We start from the raw sequence: 26,681 nt of genomic DNA on the forward strand, positions 1-26,681 counted from the left end.
TACATTCTTCAGATGAAGTACTTACATTTGTGGAATATCAATTTGAGTCTTATTTCTTTAAAATAGGTTGAAGAATTTCCTCAGTTTTAATGAGACATAACTGGCAAATAAAATTATAAGAAAGGTTGCAGTATGATTTGATATATATACATATTGTGAAAGCTTTCTCTCATGTAGTTAATTAACACATCCATCACCTTACATATTTACCTTTCTGTGTATACATGTGTGTGTGAGTGAGTGAGAGAGCATTTAAGTTCTACTGTCTTAGCAAATTTAATTATACAATACAGGATTATCAACTGTACTCTCCATGGTACACACTGGATCCTCAGCCCTTATTCATTTTGTAACTGAAAGTTTGTACCTTTCACAGACCTCTATGATCTCTCCCAACCCTAGCCTCTGGCAACCACTTTCCCACTCTATTTATGTACGCTGACTTTTTAAAAAAAAATCTACACATGATACCATACAATATTATTTCTCTGGCTTATAAAGCCCTCCAGGTTCTCCATCCAAACTGGTGCAAATGATAGGAGTTCTTTCTTTTATAAAGATGAATAATTATACACACACACACTACCTCTTCTTTATCCATTCATCCATTGACAGGCGCTTAGGTTGTGTCCATGTCCTGGCTACTGTGAATAATGCTGCTGTAAACATGGGGATATAGATATCTTAGCGAAACAGTTTCTAACCAGTGTCTCCATTATTCTTTGAATATTCCCTCATTACAATTTCCTCAGCACATTCTTAGAAATAGACACTGGATGTAAAGCTGAGAGTTCAAAATGTATCCTGTGAAACTACTGTAAAGTGCTTTTGAATCCTTCAAACTTGCAATTTACCATGAAAGAAATAAAAGAACCAAGCTGGTCATTACAGTCTTTTGTTCCTTGTATTCGTATGGCACTTCTAAGTGCCCTAGGTTTCAGTCCTAGTGATAATTTCTTGCTGTACTGTTTTCAGCTTTATGGTAAAAAGGATAATTATTTTGTACTGCTGCTGCTGCTAAGTCGCTTCAATCATGTCCGACTCTGTGTGACCCCAGAGACGGCAGCCCACCAGGCTCCCCCCACTGGGATTCTCCAGGCAAGAACACTGGAGTGGGTTGCCATTTCCTTCTCCGATGCATGAAAGTGAAAAGTGAAAGTGAAGTCGCTCAGTCATGTCTGACTCTTAGAGACCCCATGGACTGCAGCCTACCAGGATCCTCCATCCATGGGATTTTCCAGGCAAGAGTACTGGAATGGTGTGCCATTGCCTTCTCCAATTATTTTGTGCAGAAGGCATATTTCTTAACTCCATTTTTAAAAACATCATATTAAGGACTTGACAAATGTTTTCTGTAAAGGGCCAAATAGTAAACACCTGAGCCTTTGTGGGTCATATAGTCTCTATAACAGATTGGCCATTGTAACACCAAAGCTGCTGCTGCTGCTAAGTCACTTCAGTCGTGTCCGACTCTGTGTGACCCCATAGACAGCAGCCCACCAGGCTCCTCCGTCCCTGGGATTCTCCAGGCAAGAACACTGGAGTGGGTTGCCATTTCCTTCTCTAATGCATGAAAGTGAAAAGTGAAAATGAAGTCGCTCAGTCGTGTCCAACTCTTTGCGACCCTGTGGACTGCAGCCTACCAGGCTCCTCCGTCCATGGGATTTTCCAGGCAAGAGTACTGAAGTGGGGTGCCATTGCCTTCTCCCAACACCAAAGCAGCCACAGACAATCTGATCAAATGGGCATGGCTGTGTTCTACCCACTCCAGTGTTCTTGCCTGGAGAATCCCAAGGATGGGGGAGCCTGGTGGGCTGCCATCCATGGGGTCGCACAGAGTCGGACATGACTGAAGTGACTTAGCAGCAGCAGTGTTCTAATAAAACTTTATTTACAAAAGTAGGCCACAGATTATATCTGGACCTTACGGCAGTAGTTTGCCAGTCCTATGCTTCTTGATCTTGGTGATACTAAAATATAATTCATCAAGAAAACTGAACTACGATTTAGTCTAATAAAATGCAGAAGTCCAGTATTGAGAACGTCCGGCCATACAATGTGAGTCTAGAGGTTATATCCTATTGCTCTAAAGTAATGTTCATCATATCCTTTCCTCTCTTCTGGAAATATATTTTAAAACACATGTATTTCTTTTAAAAAGGCTAAAAGTAGGCATAGAGTAAAAACCCTTTTAATAACCCCCAAATCCTCTTCAAATAGAAAAATCTCAGGTGATTTGGTGCTTGGAAGTTACCCTAGTTGCTGAAGACAGTTGTCAGTGCTCAACTTCCCTCTTCTTCCAGCCCTGTTTCTTCATCCCCAGCAACTCCACAACCTTGGCTCAGTCCTGGCTCAAAGGGAAGAATGCAAGGAAGGATCATGAGCCAAAGTGGCCTCCCGAATAGGGGCTGCTGAGGAACCAGGGCATCAAGGAAAGAAAAAGCTGCCTGTTCATCTTCTGCTCATTCTGACTTTCTGTATGGAGTTGAATCCACCTCTTGAAAATATCATGTCATTGGTTTCTTCTTTGCTCATCAAACATTTGCTTTGCCTGAAGGATCTGATCATTTTCCACACTTGAGAACAACTTAACATTGTTTTGAGATTTTGGTTATTGTTGATGCTAACACCAAAACAAACCTAAGTGATTCCACCAAAGACAAGAATAAAATTTTAATTGATACCCCTAATAAGTGCTACTTATAACTACACTTTCTAACAATTACCCTTCTAACCCATTATCAGCTACAATTTAATATTGTTAAAATTTCTACAAAATTTTGATATGACTTTACCTCTTAGTGTCAGGATTGTTGTTGTTGTTCAGTCACTAAGTCATGTCTGACTCTTTGCAACCCAGGGACTGTAGCAGGCTAGGCTCCCCTGTTCTCCACTATCTCCCAGAATTTGCTCAAATTTACATCCGCTTCATGGATCACAGCTTTGTTGTGAGGGTGCTTGGTTAACTCAGTGAAGCTATGAGCCATGCCATGCAGAGCCATCCAAGACAGGCCAGAGTGAAAAGTTCTAACAAAATGTGCACCACTGGAGGAGGGAATGGGGATACTCCAGTATTCCTGGGGCAAGAACCCTATGAGCAGTATGAAAATGCAAAAGATATGACACCGGAAGATAAGCGTGCCCGCCCCCACCCCCCCAGCCACCGCCAGGTCAGAAGGTGTTCAGTATGCTACAGGGGAACAGTGGAGGGCAATTACTTACAGCTCCAGAAAGAACGAAGCAGCTGGACCAAAGTGGAAATGACTCAGTTGTGGGTGTGTCTGGTGGTAAAAGTAAAGTAGGATGTTGTAAAGAACAATATTGCACAGGAACCTGGAATGTTAGGTTGATGAATCAAGGTAAGTTGGATATGGTCAAGCAGGAGATGGCAAGAATGAACATCGACATCTTAAGATTTAGTGAACTAAAATGGATAGTGGATTTAATTCAGATGACCATTGTATCTACTACTGAGGGCAAGAATCCCTTAGAAGAAATAGAGTAGCCCTCATAGTCAACAAGAGTCGGAAATGCAGTACTTGATACAATCTCAAAAATGACAGAATGTTCTCTGTTCATTTCCAGGGCAAACTATTCTACATCACAATAATCTAAGTCTACGCCCCAACCACTGATGCCAAAGAAGCTGAAGTTCACTGGTTTTATGAAGACCTACTAGACTTCTAGAATTAACACCAAAAAAGAATAAAAGTCCTTTTTTTGTCATAGGTGATTGGAATGCAAAAGTTTTAGGATAAATATTTCAAGTCTTTAATATACACTAAAGAAAAATCATGGAGAAGGCAATGGCATCCCACTCCAGAACTCTTGCCTGGAAAATCCAATGGACGGAGGAGCCTGGAGGGCTGCAGTCCATGGGGTCGCTGAGGGTCGGACACGACTGAGCAACTTAACTTTCACTTTTCACTTTCATGCATTGGAGAAGGAAATGGCAACCCACTCCAGTGTTCTTGCCTGGAGAATCCCAGGGGCGGGGGAGCCTGGTGGGCTGCTGTCTAAGTCACAGAGTCGGACACGACTGAAGCGACTTAGCAGCAGCAGCAAAGAAAAATCAAGCAATAGTGGAGTACCCCATGTCCCATAACTTAGAGAAAATACTGTCATTTCAGAGTTAAATTGGCAAGACACAACATTCTCTGTGTTACTGACCATCTGTGACAGTTAACTAAGAACTTTTCTGTAAACCCACATCTCCCCATCCAGGACTCTTGTCAAAATGGGGAAATCTCAGGAAGCCAGGCTAAGTCAGATAAGACTACATATAAGTAAGCAGCAACTTAACTGCACTGTACTTATTTGAGGGAAGTCTGTGTAAACTGTTATCTAGTTTATTATTGTTGTTCAGTCACTAAGTCATGTCCCACTCTTTGCGACCCCATGGCCTACAGCACACCAGGCTTCTCTGTCCTTCACTATCTCCTGGAGTTTGCTCAAACTCACTCATGTCCATTGAGTCAGTTGATGCCATCCAACCATCTCATCTTCTGTCACCCTCTTCTCCTCCTGCCCTCAATCTTTCCCATGAATCTTTTCCAATGAATCAGCTCTTTGAATCAGGTGGCCAAAGTATTAGAGCTTTAGCATCAGTCCTTCCAGTGAATATTCAGGTTTTATTTCCTTTGGGATTGACTGGTTTGATCTCCTTGCTGTCCAGGGGACTTTCAAGAGTCTTCTCAAGCACCACAATTCTTAAGCATCAATTCTTTAGTGCTCAGCCTTCTTTATGGTCCAACTCTCCTATTTGCAAATATTTGGCTCAGTGGTAAAGAATCTGCCTGGTAATGCAGGAGGTGAAGTTTTGATCCCTGGGTCAGGAAGATCCCCTGGAGAAGGAAATGGCAACCCACTCCAGTATTCTTGCCTGGAAAATCCCATGGACAGAGGAGTCTGGCCGGCTACAGTCCTTAGGGTCACAAAAGAGTCAGATGTGACTTAGCGACTAAACAAGCAAACTGGAAAAATTCTTTTTCATTTGTTGACAAAAGGATGGATGACCTTTATCCTCACCATATTCTAACACCAACAGTGGCAAGGATAAGTGGAAAGCTTGCCTCTGCCCCTGAGAGCAGGGCTGTGCAACACCAGGAGAGGGCTGCCCCTAAATATACACTCAAGGTGGCATTTGCTTTTTTGAATACATGGAGATCCAAGGTCTGGCCCTCAAAGTTACAGGCTGATCTTTTTGTCACACAAATTGTGTGGACGTTGAGAATGCACAATAAGCACACTCACAGAGACTGCTGAATTAACTCAATAAAAAGGGCTGAAGTGCTAGAATGTTTGAATTGGTATATCACTACCCCTTCCTAGAAGACAAACTACTTGGGAAGTTAATAAGTTTTCATAAGGTTTGAACTAGAACCAGAGCAAAGGGAATTCATTATCGAGCAGGAGTGTTTAGTAGTGTCAGTGTATCATGAGCATTTAGAGATGTCAGCTATATCTGTTAGGCTGGACAGGCACTACTCACCAAATCAGTATGGTTTATTTTGCAAACTGTGGGTTAGTGGTTCCCAAGCTTGAATGAGCAGCAAAATGTCTTACTAAGCTTTGAAATGTCAAATCCTTTAATCTCCCATGCCCTTTCTACCCTAAGATCAACTGAAGTATAATGGGGGTGACACAGGAATCTTGTTTAGGGGATTCCAATACAGATAGGCTTGTGCTGTGGTTAGTTGCCTAGTCATGGCTAACTCTTTGTGACCCCATAGACTGTAGCCCACCAGGCTCCTCTGCCCATGGGGGTTCTCCAGACAAGAATACTGGAGTGGGTTGTCATGCCCTCCTCCAGGGGAGCTTCCCAACCCAGGGATTGAACCTAGGTCTCCCACATTGCAGGTGGCTTCTTTACCATCTGAGCCACTAGGGAAGCCTGCAGATAGCCTTGGCATTTGATAACACAGATAGCCTTAGCATTTGATAACCCAAGATCTCTGATTCAGGCAGACTTGAATCAAAATTCTGGACCTGTCACTTAGAAAAATCAACTTGGGAGAGTAAAATAATCTCTTGGAGCCTCTGTTTCTTCATCTGTAAAATGGGTATGATAATGCCTACCTATCAAAGATGTTGGAAGAATTAAATGAGAATTTTAATCCCAAGGCTGGATAGATACTCAGGAAACTAGAGAGCTGTTCTGTCACCTCCCAAATAGGGTTTGACACAGTTGGTTAAGTTGTTTCTTATTAAACTACATTCTTGTTGTAGGCCCTGGTCCCTGAGAAATTTCCTAATCATTCTGACTGGAGTCTAAGTTATAGAGATACATAATTGCAGACAAATTCTTTGATTGGTTCCCAAAAAGGGTTGGGTGAGTTTTGCTAATTTAATGTCTCAAAGGCAGTCTTATTTCTTCTATTCCCAAGTTCTTGGTGGTAGGTGTCTTCTAAATATAGATTAAAAACGTCTATTTTTATCACAAAAGACTCAAAGCTCATATCTGTGAGTTGAGTATTTCAAAAGAAAAGTCTCAGAACCATGTTTTGAGAAAATTTTAATATGAACCTTGTGTGAGAAAGACAGGATGATTATTAGAAACATTAGTTTCAAATAGTGGGTAAAAGTATAAATGACCGTTTTCTATTGTGCTTTTGACACATGCACAGAACAGAAATTAATGGGAGAAAACAGGCTAAATGATGTTTGAAAGAAACATACAGGACAATGCCCTTCCTCATGGCAAGTATCTCTCCTTAATAGTCTAAAAGTGCAAAACCAACTCACATAAGTAGACACATTTACTAAAGAGTCCCTTCAGTTCTGAAGAGAATTACTGCATAACAACATGAGTATAATCTGTGATTCCTTGAGTTTCACAGCCTGGAGGTCGTAAATGCTATGACCCTAAAAGAGAGAAAGTCTACCTCTATGAATGTTCCCATCCACTCCCACTTGACTTCCACCTGCATTGAGGTATCCTTGGAGCATTTCTATAAGAGCCCCTGAATCTTCACATGGCCAAGGATGAGGCCCACGAGTGGCCGTGTGGCCTGGGCACTTGCGCAGTCTCTCCTGCTTTAGGCCCTTTTGGTGCTGTTGCTGCTGGACATCAGGTCCACCACGTGCTCCCACCAGACATCAGCCTCTGGCGGTTCGTGCCACATGTTTTGGCTACTACCAATATCGGGAAGTGATCCTGGTGGCAGACAGGCTGAGAAGACTGGCAGTCTCCAGGGGCTAAATCAATCTGTGTTCCAAGTAGAAACAAAATGGTCTTTCCTCCAGCTTTAGTGTTAAACTTCAGAATATGGGTGCAAAATGTTGCTGTAAATGCCCTTCCAGAGGGTTTGGTGAAAACGGCCCTTTCAGAGTCTATCAATAGCACCATTCTCCTCTTCCCTGCCGCCTCAGCACCCAGGCGTAAGTCCATAATTCCAGACACTCTTCTCAGTAGCTACCCAACGTTGTAAATCAACAGCTATACACTAAGATAAAATACATTTTTGAAAGGATAAAATAATGTTTTGCAGTGATCTGGGGCTGATGGAATTAGGACTGTGAACCTCACATGGTATAATTCTGTTTCACATCCTGAAGACAATGGGAATGACAGTTATAAATGTGTGAACAGTGATGAATCTAGCATTTTTAGCTCTTCAGGCAGCCTGATGGTTGCAAAGGTACTGGAGGTCTTAGGCAAAAATTAGTAGAGAATCAGAAAATATTTCAGTACTTATCTTCCCACTAGGGTCTATACTATATGTTGTTATCATTATTATATTTAGCTACATGCAGCAACATTCCATCATCTCTATTTATGACACAGATGGTGGTTTCATATATGTTCCATATTTGATCCATGTAGGACAAGTAACTGGAGAAGGCGATGGCACCCCACTCCAGTACTCTTGCCTGGAAAATCCCATGGACAGAGGAGCCTGGTGGGCTGCAGTCCATGGGGTCGCTAAGAGTCGGGCATGACTGAGCGACTTCACTTTCACTTTTCAGTTTCATGCATTGGAGAAGGAAATGGTAACTCACTCCAGTGTTCTTGCCTGGAGAATCCCAGGGATGGGTGAGCCTGATGGGCTGCCATCTCTGGGGTCGCACAGAATCGGACACGACTGAAGCGACTTAGCAGCAGCAGCAGGACAAGTAACACTTCTTTCACTTGTTGGATGAGAAAGTTAAAGCCCAGCGCATTCTGTGCTAGAATGTGACGCTGCAGCAGAGACACAGAAGTCAAAAATTCCCACTCCTCAAGATCGTGCCTGTCACCTTGAAGCCATCTGGAGCCTGAGAGAGAACAGAGAAACCTACACACCCCCTCTTTGTGAGAAGTCTCTTCTCTGCTCCCCTCCCCAAGATACAAACTATACCCAGAGCTGCTGCTGCTGCTAAGTCGCTTCAGTCGTGTCCGACTCTGTGCGGCCCCATAGACGGCAGCCCGCCAGGCTCCCCCGTCCCTGGGATTCTCCAGGCAAGAACACTGGAGTGGGTTGCCATTTCCTTCTCCAATGCATGAGAGTTAACACTTAAAAGACATTCTCATTTCTCATTTCACCTGAAATATTAAAAAACAAAACAAACAAAAAGATTAGGCTACTTTCCTGAACCCGTATATGCGAGTACTCTCATATCATACCAGTACAAATCTTTTATATTCAATAGTCATTAACATTCAGTTACTTTATGCGCATCAGCCTTTTTTCCCTATACCTCTTCATCTTCCTCCCAGGGTCATCCCATATCTGCTAAATAGGTACAGTCCCACAGGATATTAATATACCATGGAAAGGGCAGTCTTTTCCCAAACCCTTGGAACAGCTGCCAGTAAGAGCTGCTGCTTAGAGAAGATCCCAGGGCAAATAGATACAGTGACAGACTTTTTGTGACCCAAGAGGTTTGCTTTTAGCTTAACACATTCTTAGGAACTCTATAGGTCAAGTCTCTACAACTCGGTGTGATCCAACAGCATGAAGTTAACAAAAAATATATATAAACTTAAACAACAGCAAAAAAATCATCCAAGTCATTTGACCTATCTCTATCCCACTATAAAAGTCCCACTTAACCTTTATAAGGCATAATTATTCATAACATTATGAATATTTTGGTCTTAATTCTTTGATGTGAATAATGCAAAGCCCATGTGTCAAGCCCATTTCTGTGAAGTGCTCTACAAAGTTTATTTTTTTACTGACTCAACTTCTTTCAAAATAAAATACAAACCAATGCTCTCATAAGTACTCAAACACATGAGGTCATGCTTCCACTCCTTACTGTGGTTTGATGGGGGAAGGGAGATAAGGGAGAACAACAAGGAAACAATAAGCAAGAGTAAAGGCTTTGATAAGAGTACAAACGTGAGGTCACATCCTGCTCTTCATGTCAGCTGCAAATTTCTAATTGTTACCTAATAATTAGCTAGTCTGTCCCAAAATGAAGATACTTGTCTGTATTATATAATAAGGGTCTAATGAAGTGAAAATTATTCCCTGGGTGTAAGAGCTTAGGAAGGATCCCATGCTTAGAAAAGCCTGCACTTGGTTTAATGCTCTACTGTCTTGACATTTCCATTCTAAAGAATTTGTGGACAAAGGACCCTGTACTTTCATTTCACACTGAGCCTCACAACTATATAGCTATTCCCAGACATCATATCAAGCTTCAGTCTACAGCCTTGCTACCTCCATTAAAAAAAAAAAAAATATTATGTGCATATGTCCAATCCTTGCAAAGGAAGTGTTGTTTTCCAAAAGAATAAATACAAATGTAAGAATAAACATATCCTTATATTTAGAACCTATAACCTTCTCAATTTACCTTCTTCTAGGTTTCATATATTTTATGTCCTTAAATTTTTATTTATTTATTTTTGGCTGTGCTGGGTTTTCATTTCTGCGAGGGCTTTTCTGTAGTTGCAGCGAGTAGGAGCTATGCTCTAGTTGCCACGCACGGGCTTCTCATTATGGTGGCTTTCTGGTTGTGAGCTCAAGCCCTAGGTCTAGAAGGCTCAGTAGTTGAGGTGTATGGACTCAGTATTTTCAGCTCCCTGTGCTCTACAGCACAGGTTCAGTAGTTGAGGCACACGGGCTTAGTTGCTCTGTGGCAGATGGGATCTTCCCAGATCAGCGATTGAACTCATACTTCCTACACTGGCAGGTGGATTCTTAACCACTGAGCCCCCAGGGAAACCCCTGATATATTTTACATTATTCTTAATCAAAATATTTTCTCTTTGCCCATTTTTAGAGGGTGAAGAGAAAATGCATGAAAAGTCATGTAGATGAGAATCTAATTTTTCATTATGCATAACTTTGAGGATAATAAGGACGGCAGTCATAAGTACGCAAACCCAAGTGCATCTAGCATTTGCAGTTTGGGGGGCAGTCTGGGGAGGAATGGGTACTGAGAGGTCCAGACCTGAAGGGAGACTGGCTTGGAAAAACAGCATAAAGACATCCCCTACGTTTGTCAAACCAATTAAAAGTTTGACCTCAGCAGCTTTCCCCAAACCAACTTTCTTACTCCCAACCCCTATATTTATTCCTAGAGCTTTCATACTTTGAGATTGTGGGTATAATGGCAGCCACTCAACAGTGAGGGCTGCTCACTGTGGCAGTGTCTTCATCCCCTAGTTCGGTTGGTGTTAGCTGGGAGTCTGGATGCAGGTGGCTGTGTAGTCAAGGTGTTGCCATTTTCTCAGTGACTGATTTTATTACTCTGAGCAGTTTTTGGCTCTACATCGTGTTGTGGGTTGAATTGTGTCTCTCCCCGTAGAAGGCAATGGCACCCCACTCCAGTACTCTTGCCTGGAAAATCCCATGGATGGAGGAGCCTGGTAGCCTGCAGTCCATGGGGTCGCAAAGAGTCGGACACGACTGAGCGACTTCACTTTTCACTTTCATGCATTGGAGAAGGAAATGGCAACCCACTCCTGTGTTCTTGCTTGGAGAATCCCAGGGACAGGGGAGCCTGGTGGGCTGCCATCTACGGGGTTGCAGAGAGTCGGACAAGACTGAAGTGACTTAGCAGCTACCCTCCTAAAAAATATGTTGGTGCCCTAGTGCCCAGTACATCAGAGTGTGGCCTTATTTGAAGACAGGGTCTTTACATAGGTGATCAAGTTAAAAACGGTCATTAGGATGGGCCCAAGGACTGGTGTCTCTATAATAAAAAGAAACTTGGATACAGGACACACACATGCATAGAGAGACAGTGATGTGAAAAGATACAGGGAGAAGACCATCTACAAACCTAAGAGAGGCCTCAAACAGATCCGTTCCTTACAGCCCTCCAGAAAGAAACAACCCTGTCAGCACCTTGATTTAGGAACCCTTTAGCCTCCAGAAGTGTGAGAGAATACAGTCATGTTTATATAAGCCACCCAGTTTTGGCACTTTGAACTGTAGCCCTGACACACCAAATCTCAAGTATCTCAAATCTTAAAGGGCATACTTTGTGGTATCTTAGTGGCTGGTTCTCAATTCTGGCATTTCAACGTACTATTGTGTGCTGGTTTGTGAGGTCTAGCATATATCATTATTCTAATTAATACTCAAAGTGATAAAATATTATTTTTTCTTTTCTGACATAAGAATTGGTTAAAATTCTCGCTATAATAAAATCCAGGAGGACTCTCACACATTTAAATTCTGATATGCTTTTTTGAATGAAGTAGTGAAGTGAAGTCGCTCAGTCGTGTCCAACTCTTTGCGACCCCATAGACTGCAGCCTACCAGGCTCCTCTGTCCACGGGATTTTCCAGGCAAGAGTACTGGAGTGGGTTGCCATTTCCTTCTACCAAAGGATCTTCCCAACTCAGGGATCAAACCTGGGTCTCCCGCATTGTAGGCAGACGCTTTACTGTCTGAGCCACCAGGGAAGCCTAATGAAGTAGATGAATAGAATGAATGAAGTAGATGGAATAGAAATAGATGGGAATAGAATTAATGTGCTTGCCATTGCAACCACCTTGGGTATTCTTAGTGACGTGTTTAGCACATGTAACTGTCATCTGACCTGTGGCATAGAGAAAAAAAGTCACCATTGCTCTCCATAAAGTGAAAGTGAAGTCGCTCAGTCGTGTCCGACTCTTTGTGATCCCGTGAACTGCAGCCCACCAGGCTCTTTTGTCCATGGGATTCTTCAGGCAAGAATACTGGAGTGGGTTGCCATTTCCTTCTCCAGAATATCTTCCCGACCCAGGAATTGAACCCAGGTCTCCCACACTGCAGGTAGACGCTTTAACCTCTGAGCCCCCAGGAAGCCCAAGACACTTTCAAACTTTAACTTACAGTCATAACATACCCATCTTGAAAGAAATTGCCTCACCCAAGATTCTATTTCTTAAATGTCTGGTGTATTCAGGACATCAATTCTCTCTTCAACATTATCATTGTGGAATTTGTGTCTACACAAGCTGTGTCTACATGATGGTACTAGGCTATGGTAATCAAAAAGGGAGAAATTTACACTAATGAATACCACATAACTATATTGAACACATTTTATTAACAAACTTGTTCAGAAGAAAAAACATGGCAATGATGGCTGATAATTGACTATATCTATAAACTAAAAAATTTTCATCACATTAACTTAATATAATTAATTTTATGGGTCTATGCTGAATCGCTGATAATTATTATTTTATATTAGTTCCCCAGTCAGTTTAGATTGATCATAACTAGATAGGAGCTTATATGATTTTTTTTAAGTACTTACCAGTGGGATTAATTTAAATGCCAAAAAATTAAAATCATTGCAATGAAGCTCTACCTCCAAATAACAATCTCTAACAGAACTTCATTATTCTCCTCTAGTGTGTAAGACACTCCCAAGGCTTACTTTAAATAGTGATTTCTCAAACTAACCTAATGTTCCAAACCCTCTTAGAAATTTTAGTCTTTTCATCATTTTTGCAGGTTACTGAATAAAAAAATAGCATTTTAATAAAAATCTTTTATTTAGTATATCTAAGATTAAAAAGATGTTAGAAGTGTAACTGAAAATTTTATTTATTGTAATTTTTAGTAATATCCATATTTTATAAAAAGCAAACTGCTATCAACAAAACAAAAATCATCTACTGAATAGGAGATATTTGCAAACAATGTATCTGATAAGTGGTTAATATCTAAAATATACAGAAGACCCACACAGTTCAACATCAAAAAACAAAAATGAAACAACTTGATTGAAAAACGGGCAGAGAATCTGGATAGATATTTTTCCAAAGAAGACACACAGATGGCCAACAACATGTGAAAAGATGCTCAGTGTCACTGATAACCAAGGAAGTGCAAACCAAAGCCACAGTACCTCATACCTGTCATAACGCTGTCATCAAAAAGACAACAGATAACAAGTGCTGATGATGTGAAGAAAAGGGAACTGAACCCTCATGTACTGTTGGTGGAAATGTAAATTGATGTAGCCTCTATGAAAGACAGTATGGAAATTCCTCAAAATATGACAAATAGAATTATCGTATGATCCAACATTTTCACTCCTGGGTATTTATCTGGAGAAAACAAACTAATTGGAAAGGATATATGTACCTCCATGGTCACTGTAGCATTATTTACAATAGCCAAGGTACAGAAGCAACCAAACGGCACATCAATAGACAAATGGATAAAGAAGATGTGATATATGGGTACGATAGCATACTATTCATCCATGAAAAGGATGAAATCTTGCCATTTGCAGCATTAAGGAAGGACCTAGAGGTTATTGTGCTAAATGAAATGTCAGAGAAGACAAACACTGCAGGATTTCCCTTTTATGTGAAAAGTCTACAAAACAAAACAAATGCAGAAACATAAACAAAATTATGAATACAGAGAACAAATAGGTGGTTGCAGGAGAGAGGGGTTTGGGGCAAGGAAAGTAATACGTGAGGGAAGATTATTTTTCATTTGCAAAATAGATTAACCACGGATATGAGATATGCAGTGTGAGGAATATAGTCAGCAATGAAGTAGTTGACTATATTCAGCTAAGTAGTATGATAAAATTAGTAACTAGACTTGTGATCATTTTGAAATCTGTAGGGGAAAAAATATCACTATGTTGTATAATAGGAAATAACAGTGTTATAGCTCAATCATGCTCCCCAAAACAAAGACAAACAAATAAACTCATGGGAAAAGAGATCAGGTATGTGGTTACTAGAGGAGGGCATGAGGGGACTGGATGGAAGACTGGATGAAGGCAATCAAAAGGTACTATAAACTTCTAGTTATAAATACATATTAGAGATAATATACAACATAATAAACATAATTAACTGCTCTATGTTATAAATGAAAATTACTAGGAGAGTAAATCCCAAGAGTTCTCATCATGCACAGATTTTTTTCTGTTCCTTTAATTTAGTATTTATTTGAGATGATGAATACTCACTAAACATTTTGATAATCATTTCATGATTGTTCATAAGTCAAATTATGCTGTAGACTTTCGGACAAACTGTCAAATGACAGATTATGTTGGTTGACGATATGTATGAAAATGTAGGTAGAAATTTAACAAGTTTTAGCAATAAAAAAGACTAAATTTGCTTTCATAACTTAAGAAATAAACTGAATTTTTTTTTAATTTTGGAAATTTGTTGGTTCAGTTCAGTCACTCAGTCATGTCCGATTCTTTGCAACTCCAAGAACTGCAGCATGCCTTGCTTCCATATCCATCACTGACTCCCAGAACTTGCTCAAACTCATGTCTATTGAGTCAGTGATGCCATCCAACCATCTCATCCTCTGTTGTCCCCTTCTCCTCTTGCCTTCAATCTTTCCCAGCATCAGGGTCTTTTCCAATAAGTCAGTTCTTCGCATCAAGTGGCCAAAATATTGGAGCTTCAGCTCCAGCAACAATCCTTCCAGTGAATATTCAGGACTGATTTCCTTTAGGATGGACTGGTTGGATCTCCTTGCCGTCCAAGAGACTCTCAAGAGTCTTCTCCAACACCACAGTTCAAAAGCATCATTTCTTTGGGACTCAGCTTTCTTTATAGTCCAACTCTCACATCTATACATGACTATTGGAAAAAACCATAGCTTTTTGCTAGACAGAGCTTTGTCAGCAAAACTTATGTTTATGCTTTGTATTTGAAATATCCCATGAGAGAGGTTTTAAACTGCTATGCAAGCATTTCTTTGCATATAGCCCATCTTGATGTGGCTCGTCTTTTTTCTCGATCAATCTTTGTTTCTAAATTGTGTATGACAATTATATATTTTGCTTTAAACATGTCTTTTTGAAGTCATAAAGCCATCTTCATATTCTACAAAAGGTTTATTATATAGATATAACTTACAGATAAGACAAAGATCACTGATACAAATGTGTAGAATTGGTATTTTACATCCTTTTGTATTCCAAGATCAAAGTTCTTATGCTGTTTGTCTTTCAGCAATGGTCAGTTAAAAGTCTCAACTGTAAACAGTTAGTGTCAATGAAGAAAGGGCAATGAAAGCTGTACCATTGGAAATGGAAGTAGAGGTGTTTAGCTAGGTCCTGGTTGTACACATCAGAGCTCTCCTGATATCTTATCCCTGTTCAGAAGGTTCCTGAAAATTCTCTTGCTGTCATGTTTTAAAGGTAACAATATTAAAATATTATTTAATATATGATAATTTCTCCTTCTGACTTCACTCTGTATGACAATCTCTAGATCTATCCACATCTCTGCAAATGGCATAATTCCCTTCCTTTTTATGGCTGGATAATATTCCATTGTATATATGTACCACATCTTCTTTACTCAGTCCTCTGGACATTTAGGTTCCTACCAAATACTGTATATTAATGTGGAATTAATGTGGAATTTGGAAAAACAGTGCAGATTAACCTGTTTGCAAAACAGAAAGAGATAGAGTACCAAGGGGGGAAAGAGGGAGTGGGATGAACTGGGAGATTGGAATTGACATATACACATTAATGTATATAAAATAGATAACTAATGAGAACCTACTGTATAAAACAGGGAACTCTACTCAGTGCTCTGTAGTGATCTAAATAGGAAGGAAATCCAAAAGAGAGAGGACATATATGTATGTGTATGTATATATATACACACATACGTGTATGTGTTTGTATATGTGTATATACATATGTGTATATACATATGCACATATAGCTAATTCAGTTTGCTGTATAGCAGAAAACAACATTGTAAAACAATTACACTCATAAAAATCTTTAAATTTTATTTAGGATTAGATTAAGATAACTAAATGTATGCTGCTGCTGCTACTGCTGCTAAGTCGCTTCAGTCGTGTCGGACTCTGTACGACCCCATAGACGCAGCCCACCAGGCTCCCCCGTCCCTGGGATTCTCCAGGCAAGAATACTGGAGTGGGTTGCCATGTCCTTCTCCAATGCATGAAAGCGAAGAGTGAAAGTGATGTCGCTCAGTCTTGTCCAACTCTTAGCGACCCCATGGACTGCAGCCCACCAGGCTCCTCTGCCTGCTCCTCTGGGATTTTCCAGGCAAGAGTACTGGAGTGGGTCCCCATTGCCTTCTCCAACTAAATGTATATAAATGTATATGTATCCTCAAATACTTTGGAATGAGGGAAAAAATATGTGTCTGTATATATATATATATATATATATATTTAAAAGGAAAACTCACTAACTGAACTATTAGAAAATAATCTTCCTAGTAAACTAGATAGTCTTAAGTTTCTAAAATTGAACAGGATGGAATGGCAGAGACGCAAGACTAGCAGGCATCAAAGCCCAAAACACTTCAAGGCTTGATTGGCCAGTTGCTTTGGGGATACTCAAAATTCAAAATCCAATCAATAAAGAGAAAAGGGAAGTTACCAGGGGTGATGAAAAGGATCATTATTTGTGTTCATTGGAGCAGTAGGATTTTCCTCTAGGCTAAAACAGTGAGAATGAGCAGAGGACACAGAGGAGAGTGGTGCTGTAGGTGGCCAGTGATCCTAGGAAGAAATAAATGAAGCCACCACACCCAGAGGAAGGACACTCAGAATTCCCAGTAAGACATGCTGTGCAAGCCAAAATCATCAGAGTCAGTGCTCCAAGCAGCTGGCATTCAACAGTGAGCAACAAGAACTCCTTTGGAACAGGTGCATGCAGGTGAAGGAGTGATCAGAAGCTGCTTATGTTTAGTTTCATCTTGAATTTATTACTCATACAATAGAGCACATCATTAGGGATTTGTTTACCCAAAGTAAGATGATAGTTTTGCAAGGAACTTACCTGGTTACTAGCATTATTGTTACATAGAATTTGTAAATAGATAAATTTCTTTTTGACTCTTTTTAACTCCTTTGTTAAAGAATTGATGCCTTTGAACTATGGTGCTGGAGAAGACTCCTGAGAATCCCTTGGACAACAAGATCAAACCAGTCAATCTTAAGGAAAATCAACCCTGAACACTTGCTGGAATGACTAATACTGAAGCTGAAACTCCAGTATTTTGGTCATCTGATGCAAACAGCTAACTCATTGGAAAAGTCCCTGATCCTGGGACAGATTGAGAGCAGAAGGAGAAGAGGGCATCAGAGGATGAAATGGCTGAATGGCATCACTGATGCTATGGACATGAACTTGGGCAAACTTAGGGAGACAGTGGACAGAGAGGTCTGGCATGCTGCAGTCCATGGGGTCACAGCAGTCAGACAGGACTGGGCGGCTGAACAAAAACAGCTCCTTTGATTGTTTTTTGGAAAACTTTCCCTTCCTCCTATAAAGCTATCATTTTATAATTTCTAGACTCTCAATGCCCCATGTAACATTTTCACTCCTCACAGATGAACTCAACCCAATTTTGCCACTCTTATTGTTTCAACTTTCCCATTTTCTAACCTTTTTCTGTTTTCATGATTATATTAAATTTTCTGACAGGAGTAATGACCATTAAGGTGCAAAAACAGGCATACATCTCTCACTGATATTTACATTAAAAAATGTAATCTGTTACCCCTAACAAAACCTATAATGAATGGACTATGTGGATGAATCTTGTCTAAGTGCTATTTCTTTAATTTTCCCTCCTTTTTCTCAAAACAATATTTAAACAACATAAAAAAAAAAAAGTCACACCTTTCTAATGTGCTCCGGAAAGACTTTTAACTCTTGCTTAGACTGAGCCTGCTGTGGGCAGAGGAAACGATTGTGTGCTTACATACTGCTACAATGAATTGAGTAGGGGAAGAATGAGATTGAACTGAGCTGTGTGTACTTACATTTTTGGTGCTGTATGAACTCTCAGGTGTTTGAGAAACTGATTCTTAGTGAGTTTCATTTCCTGGTCTAACAATTCTTTAGAAATCCAAGATCATTGACAAACCTACAGTTTGGGGAGTTGGCTTTTCCCTAATTTAAAATGCTTTAATCTGATAACTTTACATTTAAAAATCGTCATTGTTTTTTGAAGCTCTAAGATAAAACTGTGCCTTTTTGAGTGATCCTGTTCCATTCTTGGTCCATGGTAGGAAGAGTAGCATCCCTAAAGCTTTCCTTTCATAGGCTCCCGAATTCATTCTAAAATGGGCAAGTTTTCTCCATTTTATTAGCTACTGACAGCATCTAACCAGCTGCAAGAGATTGACTTTCCCAGATCTCAGACTCTCAACACAATTTTTTCTGTGTTCTGCCTTGAGCTCTGAAGAGGGCTAACAGCAATGCATGTAAAATTCTTAGCTCACTACTTGAAACATAATAGATGCTAAAATATTATTGATTCTTACTGTTCATTTGCATGGCATAATCACTATTAAGGAAGCACTTATAATAATAGTAAACATATATCGAATGTTTATAAATGACACAATACTGTGCTAAGCACCTTCCAGAGAATTAGTTAATGGAATAGATATAACCTCATTATCCTGTTTTTGCAGATAAGAAAACTAAGGCTTTGAAAATTTACTCAAGTTTACTCAGTGGAAGAACTGGAATGGAGCCAGTCTGCTTCTATACCTGGGGCTCCTCACTGAGCAATAAGATCAAGTATCCCTTTATTAGCATAAAGTCATCATGGTGCATAAAGAACCTCAAGAAAGGAGAACTGATTTCTCCATGGTAATCTATATTTGCCTTCTATTTATTCCTCCTACCACTCACCACAACAGTACCTCTAACTGCAGTGTGCCTCCTTTTCTGTGGCCTGTCTTTGAATGAGGAGTTTGCTTATTTTTCAATAGTCAAAACTCAGCTTTGAGAGACATGCAGAATTAAATAAACTAGAGTGGATTTACTGGGGTTGGTTGCAATAGCTCTCCCTTCAGTGTTCTTTAGCATCACCAGTCACTCCTGCTTAGAATCAAGTGCAGCCCATGGATTCATTGCTACCCAGAGTGAGCTGTTTATCACTCTGTTCCGTTTCTTTCAGTTTCTCCACTTGAAGTCATCGGTCTCACTTAATTCTTCAACTTTATTTCCTCTGGCTGGTTGAAGGCTCCTGAATAGCTATCTGGGAAGCCATTATCAGAGGCTGTCTCTCCCCTGCCAAGGAAAGGCTTCAACAGTGAAAAGCTACCTATTGCTTCAGACCACATGTGTATGTGACTTTCATAAATTGAATTAAAATGATTCAGAAAGAAAAAAGATTGAGAGATGGTGCAGAGGTAACACAATATCCCCATGAGGACTGTGAAGCGATACCCCACGCAAGCTGTTCATTCTTGTTTCTACAACTACAGGATAATATTTATCCAGCTTTTCATCGTGTATCAAGTGGCAGGAGGAAGCCTATGTAAGATGCTAACACCTCTGCTGTATGTACTAAGCTGCAACACTTTTTCTCTGGCATTTGTTTACTAAATCTTAGATGGGATAAAGAGAAAGGACCTTGAGGTATTTCATTTGACTTTTTGTCTTCAGCACTGATCTTTCTTAAAATAGTTCTGCAACCTGTCTCATTTTTCTGTCAGTATGTGTTACAGGGTTTATTGTCATTTTTCATGAGGAAATATGAGGTACTGTTTTAAATATAAATAAATAGTAAATACTGAACTTCCCTTTTACTCACAGTTCCAATTGATGAGGGACCAGAGTCTCAAGTGTCCAGTTCTTCTGTAAGAGCTCATCAAAAAATGATAGCATCTAGTTCTTTGAGTAGAAATTTAATTAGTATCTACAATTGACACCTAGCAGAAATAACTGTGAGGAAAATATGAAGTAGGGGAATATGTGGTTTGTTATTTATTAATCACATAAATTCTGTTCCTCATTTAAAAAAAAATAGGAGCAGTTGTTTTACCTTCTGTCAGGATCATTCCAATTTTAAGATTATTAACACCCATCACTGGCAGATGGTACTTATTCCTATTAAACTACGAGGCATTGTCTACTTGGGGACCCTTCTTGAAATTATTTCTTAATGCCTACTTCATGAAAGGTAGATCTAAAGGCTTTTATGCTTTGTTTTTGAGGCAGACCACCAAGTTTCATGTCTTACTGGACTGAATGTATTGTTTCTGACAACAGATGTAAAGCTAATTAAACTGTGCTTGAGCATGGTCCTAGCCTCTTCATCTGCACTGTAAAAGGGCTAGTCTAGCAGCTGTCCAAATCTATGAAGTCAAAAAAGGATCAAAGCAGAGACAATTTCCTCTGAACTTGAAATGGAAATGAGTGTGTTTCCGGTGTCTATCAATCTGCCTAAAACTAAGTTAACCATTTCAGAAGCTTTCAGCACTCGACCAAGGTGATGGGGGGTGGGGTGGCAAAGTAGAAACACATTTACAACTTTATTTCCACTGATTAGATAAAATCTCCATCACTCACTGTGATAAAAACAACCAGAAACAGAAGTAAAATGTTCATGTATCAGTTCATTAGTAGGACTTAAACTCCATCAGAGGAATAGAAGGAAATCAAAATGGGAGGATATTGTCTCAATTTAGTCAACATTTGCTCTCTAGTTAAGTCACTTACTCTCAGATACTCATATCGAGTTTGTGGCATATCTATTTAGTTTGAATGCAAATTTTCCATGAATACAGAAAATAGTATATATGAGCCAAGTAACTTGCTGCACACTTTACATATACTATCTCCTTTGTGCGTGATAAGTCACTTCAGTCGTGTCTGAGTTTTTGCGACCCTATGGACTGTAGCCTGCCAACTTCCTCTGTCCATGGGATTCTCCAGGCAAAAATACTGGATTGGGTTGCCATGCCCTCCTCTAGGGGATCTTCCTGATCCAGGGATCGAACCCATACCTCTTATGTCTCCTGCATTGGCAGGTGGGTTCTTTACCACTAGTGCTAACTGGTAAGCACCACAATCTCCTTTAGTTTGACCAAATGATGCAATTTTTATCATCAGTGTTTTAAAGATGAGAAAACTGAGCACTGACAGAGTTGAAAAAATAATTTCCCAACCATCTAGAACAGGAAAGTAGTGAGTCCAGGATTCAAGTCCTCATCTATGTAATCCAAAGCCCATATTCTAATTCATTTACAATCATTACCTTTTTAAAGCTCTCCATGTGATAATATAATCTTGGTTAAAACAAGAAGACAAATAGGTTTTAAGACTATGTGCTCTGAATTTTCTGACACAATATGGTTATGATTTTCTCCATTTGACAAATGAAGCATTAGACTAATTGTGCTTAGGGCTCAAATAATGACCATATCTTGATTTAAAATCTACAATATGAGCAACTCATGGAGAACATCTTAATCTGACCAGAGAGTTCTTATTTTTTAATTGGAGTATAGTTGATTTACAGTGTTGTATTACTTTGTATTGTACAACAAAGTGAGTCAGTTTTACATAGGCGTAATATTGCTTCTATATGTGGACTTGTGTTTTTCTTTTTTGGCCACACCACGTCCATATGGCTTGTGGATTTTAGTTCCCCAACCAAGGATTGAAACTGGGCCCTCAGAAGTGAGAGCAAAAAGTCCTAACCACTGACCACCAGGGAATTCCCTGAAATCTTTTATTATTTCACAGTAGGCAGTTTCTATGAATATGTATTTAAGCCACTGAAGCTTTGACAAATTTGTGAGGATATAAGGGAAAAAAGAAATCTCTAGTTTTTTTGTAGTAATTTGAATTAAAGAAGCTAATGAGAGGTCCTAATGTACTAAGTGTGCTGTGATTTTTTGTGCCATAAATTGCACTGTATATTCTGAGGAAGCCTAGGGACCTCTTCTCAGAAGGATGTTTTTAAATGTACAAAATAATATACATAGGATTACAAAGGAACCAGTCATATAGAAATTTAGTTATCAATAATTTTAAATATAGTACAGTAATATATGAACTTGTTTATCACACATTAAGTAACGACCTAGTAACAGGTCTAATAACTACCACACGTTTGAAGTGGTTGTTCAGTCACTCAGTCGTGTCTAACTCTTTGCAACCCCATGGACTGCAGCACTCCAGGCCTCCCTGTCCTTCACCATCTCCTGGAGCTTGCTCAAACTCATCTACATTGAGTCAGTGATGCCATCCAACCATCTTGTCCTCTGTCATCCCCTTCTCCACCTGCCTTCAATCTTTCCCAGCATCAGGGTCTTTTCTAATGAGTCAGCTTTTCACATCAGGTGGCCAAAATATTGGAGCTTCAGTATCAGTCCTTCTAATGAATATTGAGGATTGATTTCCTTTATGGGGGTGAATGCAAAAAATGTTTTTGAAGATCTGTATTATCTGTACACTTTGATATGAATACTTGACTTAAAGTACCAAATTCATCAACATTTCTACTTTCCTCCCAAAGAATGTAAAGGCCTTTTCAGCTCAGTTCAGTTCAGTCGCTCAGTCGTGTCCAACTCTTTGCGACCCCATGAATCACAGCACGCCAGGCCTCCCTGTCCATCACCAACTCCCGGAGTTCACTCAGACTCACGTCCATCGAGTCAGTGATGCCATCCAGCCATCTCATCCTCTGTCATCCCCTTCTCCTCCTGCCCCCAATCCCTCCCAGCATCAGTCTTTTCCAATGAATCAACTCTTTGCATGAGGTGGCCAAAGTATTGGAGTTTCAGCTTTAGCATCATTTCTTCCAAAGAACACCCAGGATTGATCTCCTTTAGAATGGACTGGTTGGATCTTCTTGCAGTCCAAGGGACTCTCAAGAGTCTTCTCCAACACCACAGTTCAAAAGCATCAATTCTTCGGCACTCAGCCTTCTTCACAGTCCAACTCTCAGAAGATAGAAAGCTTTAAATCTAACCACTTATCTTCTGAATTACTTGATATTGTTTTCTACTATTTCCATGTCACTTTCTAGTTATATCTCCCAAGTTGTTACTATTTGGGGGTTTTAAAGAGTTAATGATTATTTAGATTTTTACATGTATTTATCATTTTTAACTGCAATTTATTAGTTGCACTTCATTATTTGCTTCTATTTCCAATTTCTTTGTTCAAATGTATATCTATTAGTAATTTTCATCAAGTTTTACAGGGTCTCTGAATGGTAAGCACCACTAGTATTTGCCAAAGTATTTGCTTCACCCTGAATGCTGAAGTAGATGGGGAAACAGTGGAAACAGTGTCAGACTTTATTTTTTTGGGCTCCAAAATCACTGCAGATGGTGACTGCAGCCATGAAATTAAAAGACGCTTACTCCTTGGAAGGAAAGTTATGACCAATCTAGATAGCATATTAAAAAGCAGAAACATTACTTTGCCAACAAAGGTTCGTCTAGTCATGGCTATGGTTTTTCCAGTGGTCATGTATGGATGTGAGAGTTGGACTGTGAAGAAAGCTGAGCACCAAAGAATTGATGCTTTTGAACTGTGGTGTTGGAGAAGACTCTTGAGAGTCCCTTGGACTGCAAGAAGATCCAACCAGTCCATTCTGAAGGAGATCAGTCCTGGGTGTTCTTTGGAAGAAATGATGCTAAAGCTGAAACTCCAGTACTTTGGCCACCTCATGCGAAGAGTTGGCTCATTGGAAAAGACTCTGATGCTGGGAGGGATTGGGGGCAAGAGAAGGGGACGACAGAGGATGAGATGGCTGGATGGCATCACTGACTCGATGGACGTGAGTCTGAGTGAACTCCGGGAGTTGGTGATGGATAGGGAGGCCTCACGTGCTGCGATTCATGGGGTCGCAAAGAGTCAGACATGACTGAGCAACTGAACTGAACTGAATGCTGAAGATATTTGAGCTGCATACAGAATTCTAGATTAAGAGTTATTTATAACAAAGATCAGATCGGATCAGTCTCTCAGTCGTGTCCGACTCTTTGCGACCCCATGAATTGTCGCACGCCAGGCCTCCCTGTCCATCACCAACTCCCGGAGTTCACTCAGACTCACATCCATCGAGTCAGTGATGCCATCCAGCCATCTCATCCTCTGTCGTCCCCTTCTCCTCCTGCCCCCAATCCCTCCCAGCATCAGAGTCTTTTCCAATGAATCTATAACAAAGATAGTATTCCTTTTCTCTGGCTTTTATTGTACAAATAAAGCAAGAATAAGATAGTAGGAAACAAAAAACTTCTTGGTGTAAGAAAGCTCTCAGAAATTTAAATATGGTAGCTAAAATTAAACATGTAATAAAAGATTTGGACTAGCTGCATCAATAAGCTTTTCCTGATGTGTTAATTTTCTGTCACTTCTGTAACAAATTATCAAAACTTGGTGGCTTAAAACACATACAAATTTATTATTTTACAATTCTGGAGGCCAGATGTTCACTAGGCTAAAATCACAATGTTGTCAGCCTTCTTTCTGGACAGTCTGGGAGAGGAGCAAGTTATTTTCCCTTTCTAGCTTCTAGAGCCCTTCTAGAATTCATTCCTGTTACTTGGTTCATGGATCCCTTTCTGTATTTTTAAAGTCAGCCATGTTGAGTTGAGTCTTTCTCACATTACAACACTGTGACCTCCTCTTCTGCCTCCCTCTTTCATATTTAAGGGCTCTTATAATTACATTGGGCCCACCCATATAACCAGATAATCCATGATAATTTCCCTATTTTAAAGTCAGTTGATTAAGCAAATTTAATCTCATCTGTAACCTTCAATTTTAAAGTGTGCTGTTTGCAATATCAGGGTGTTACCTCTGGAAAGAATAGAATCAAAGAATTAGGAGAGGCCACTAGGAAATTAAGTTTGAATATCTCTTCAGTGGGAGCTACATGGATGGCATTAATCACATGACAGGGTCATATATTGAAAGTGGCTGGAATGCCACAACATGTCATGCTGATACTTCGCAAGTCTCTACTAGCCGTAGCTGTTTTGTTCAATTGTAATCTCAAATCTTAACTTCCGCCATCTGAATGCTACATAGCCTTTCAGGCTCAACTTGATCCACCTTTACCCCTAAACTGTTGATTGCTTCAACCCCAAGGGGCTCTCACTTTTCCAAATTCCTATCAAACTATCATCGATATTTTATAATTTTCCTTCTAACTAGATACTCTATTGTTTACTGTTGTTTCATCATTGTCATCATCTTTGCTCCCGTGTAGTGAGAGTCAGGTTCGTGCTCAATGCATTTTGAGCATTATCAATTCTCATAATCACTCTCAATGTAGTACTGTTATCCTCAGTTTGCACTAGATAAAAATATTAATAGAGACTCAGGGGAAAACAAACTTAGATAGCATATTAAAATGCAGAGACTTCACTTTGCCAGCAAAGGTCTGTATAGTCAAAGCTGTGGTTTTTCCAGTAGTCATGTATGGATGTGAAAGTTGGACAATAAAGAAGGCTGAGTACCTAAGAATTGATACTTTTGAATTATGATGCTGGAGAAGACTCTTCTGAGTCCCTTGGACAGCAAGATGATCAAACCAGTCAATCCTAAAGGAAATCAACTCTGAATATTCATTGGAAGGACTGATGCTGAAGGTGAAGCTCCAATACTTTGGCCACCTGATGCGAAGAGCCAGCTCATTGGCAAAAACCCTGATGCTGGGAAACATTGAAAGCAGGAGGAGAAGGGGATGACAGAGGATGAGATGGTTGGATAACATCATTGACTCAATGAACGTGAGTTTGGGCAAACTCCTGAAGATAGTGAAGGACAGGGAAGCCTGGTGTGTTACATTCCATGGGACTGCAAAGGGTCGGATACGACTTAGTAACTAAATGACAACAACAGGGGAGAAAACATTTGGCACCCAGGTTCAGACAAACTGAAAGTAGGGGGATGGGAATTTGAACCCAACCTGCCTGACATGAATCTGGTGTTTCTGACCCCTTTTCTATACTTCTCCAGATAATGTTTGTTTTGTTCTTAGACTCTAAGCTCCTCCGTGGTTGGGCTTCTATTTTTCTGAAACTCCCACAGCACCTAACACAGACTTAAGCATGAAGCAAGAATCCAGTGCACTCATGGAATTGTAGGTTTGGCATAGACATGAACTTGAAGCAGAATAGTGCCACAAGCAATGCAAATAGCCCTAGCTTTGGTTTACTGCATGAGTGAACTGATTATACAAGTCGAAGAATCTCTTTTGACAGCTTTTATTTTGTGCCTTTAAGAGATGCCCATTATGTTAGGGAAATTTGGGGAATTCCCTTTAGTGGTTTTGGAAAGATGACTATGGTAACTTCAGTCAACAAGTCATCTAGCTGAAACAATTGAACCAGAAGAATACCAATGCCTATAAGCACAGAATTTACATAGTTTCAGCATCCAACCAGTTGTTGCTAAAATAATTCCAAACAGTTCCTCTCAAAGGAATTGTCTGTGGTATGTCCAAATCTCAGTGGGCCTGCTCCCTGCTGCCCTCAGCCAGCCATTGG

The 26,681-nt window shown here is 40.0% G+C and overlaps 1 long non-coding RNA gene across 3 annotated transcripts in view; it reads left to right on the forward strand.

Moving 5' to 3' along the window:
• The window catches only part of LOC147350396 (uncharacterized), a 96,461-nt gene that overhangs the window by 12,230 nt on the left and 57,550 nt on the right, over positions 1–26,681 (forward strand). The window contains exons 3-4 of one of the 3 annotated variants that reach the window (XR_015149261.1): positions 18,849–19,029; positions 19,340–19,920. The exons of 1 other annotated variant lie outside the window; for it this stretch is intronic. This is a non-coding gene — a long non-coding RNA (uncharacterized LOC147350396). Of the gene's footprint in view, positions 1–3,585; positions 10,644–18,848; positions 19,030–19,339; positions 19,921–26,681 lie in introns of those variants that run through there. One more of the 3 variants, XR_015149262.1, reaches the window with a different exon arrangement.

This window comes from Bos grunniens, chromosome 20 (assembly GCF_055505025.1).
Source record: "Bos grunniens cultivar Pamir isolate PY7600 chromosome 20, Bosgru_T2T1.0, whole genome shotgun sequence".
NCBI lineage: Eukaryota > Metazoa > Chordata > Mammalia > Artiodactyla > Bovidae > Bos > Bos grunniens.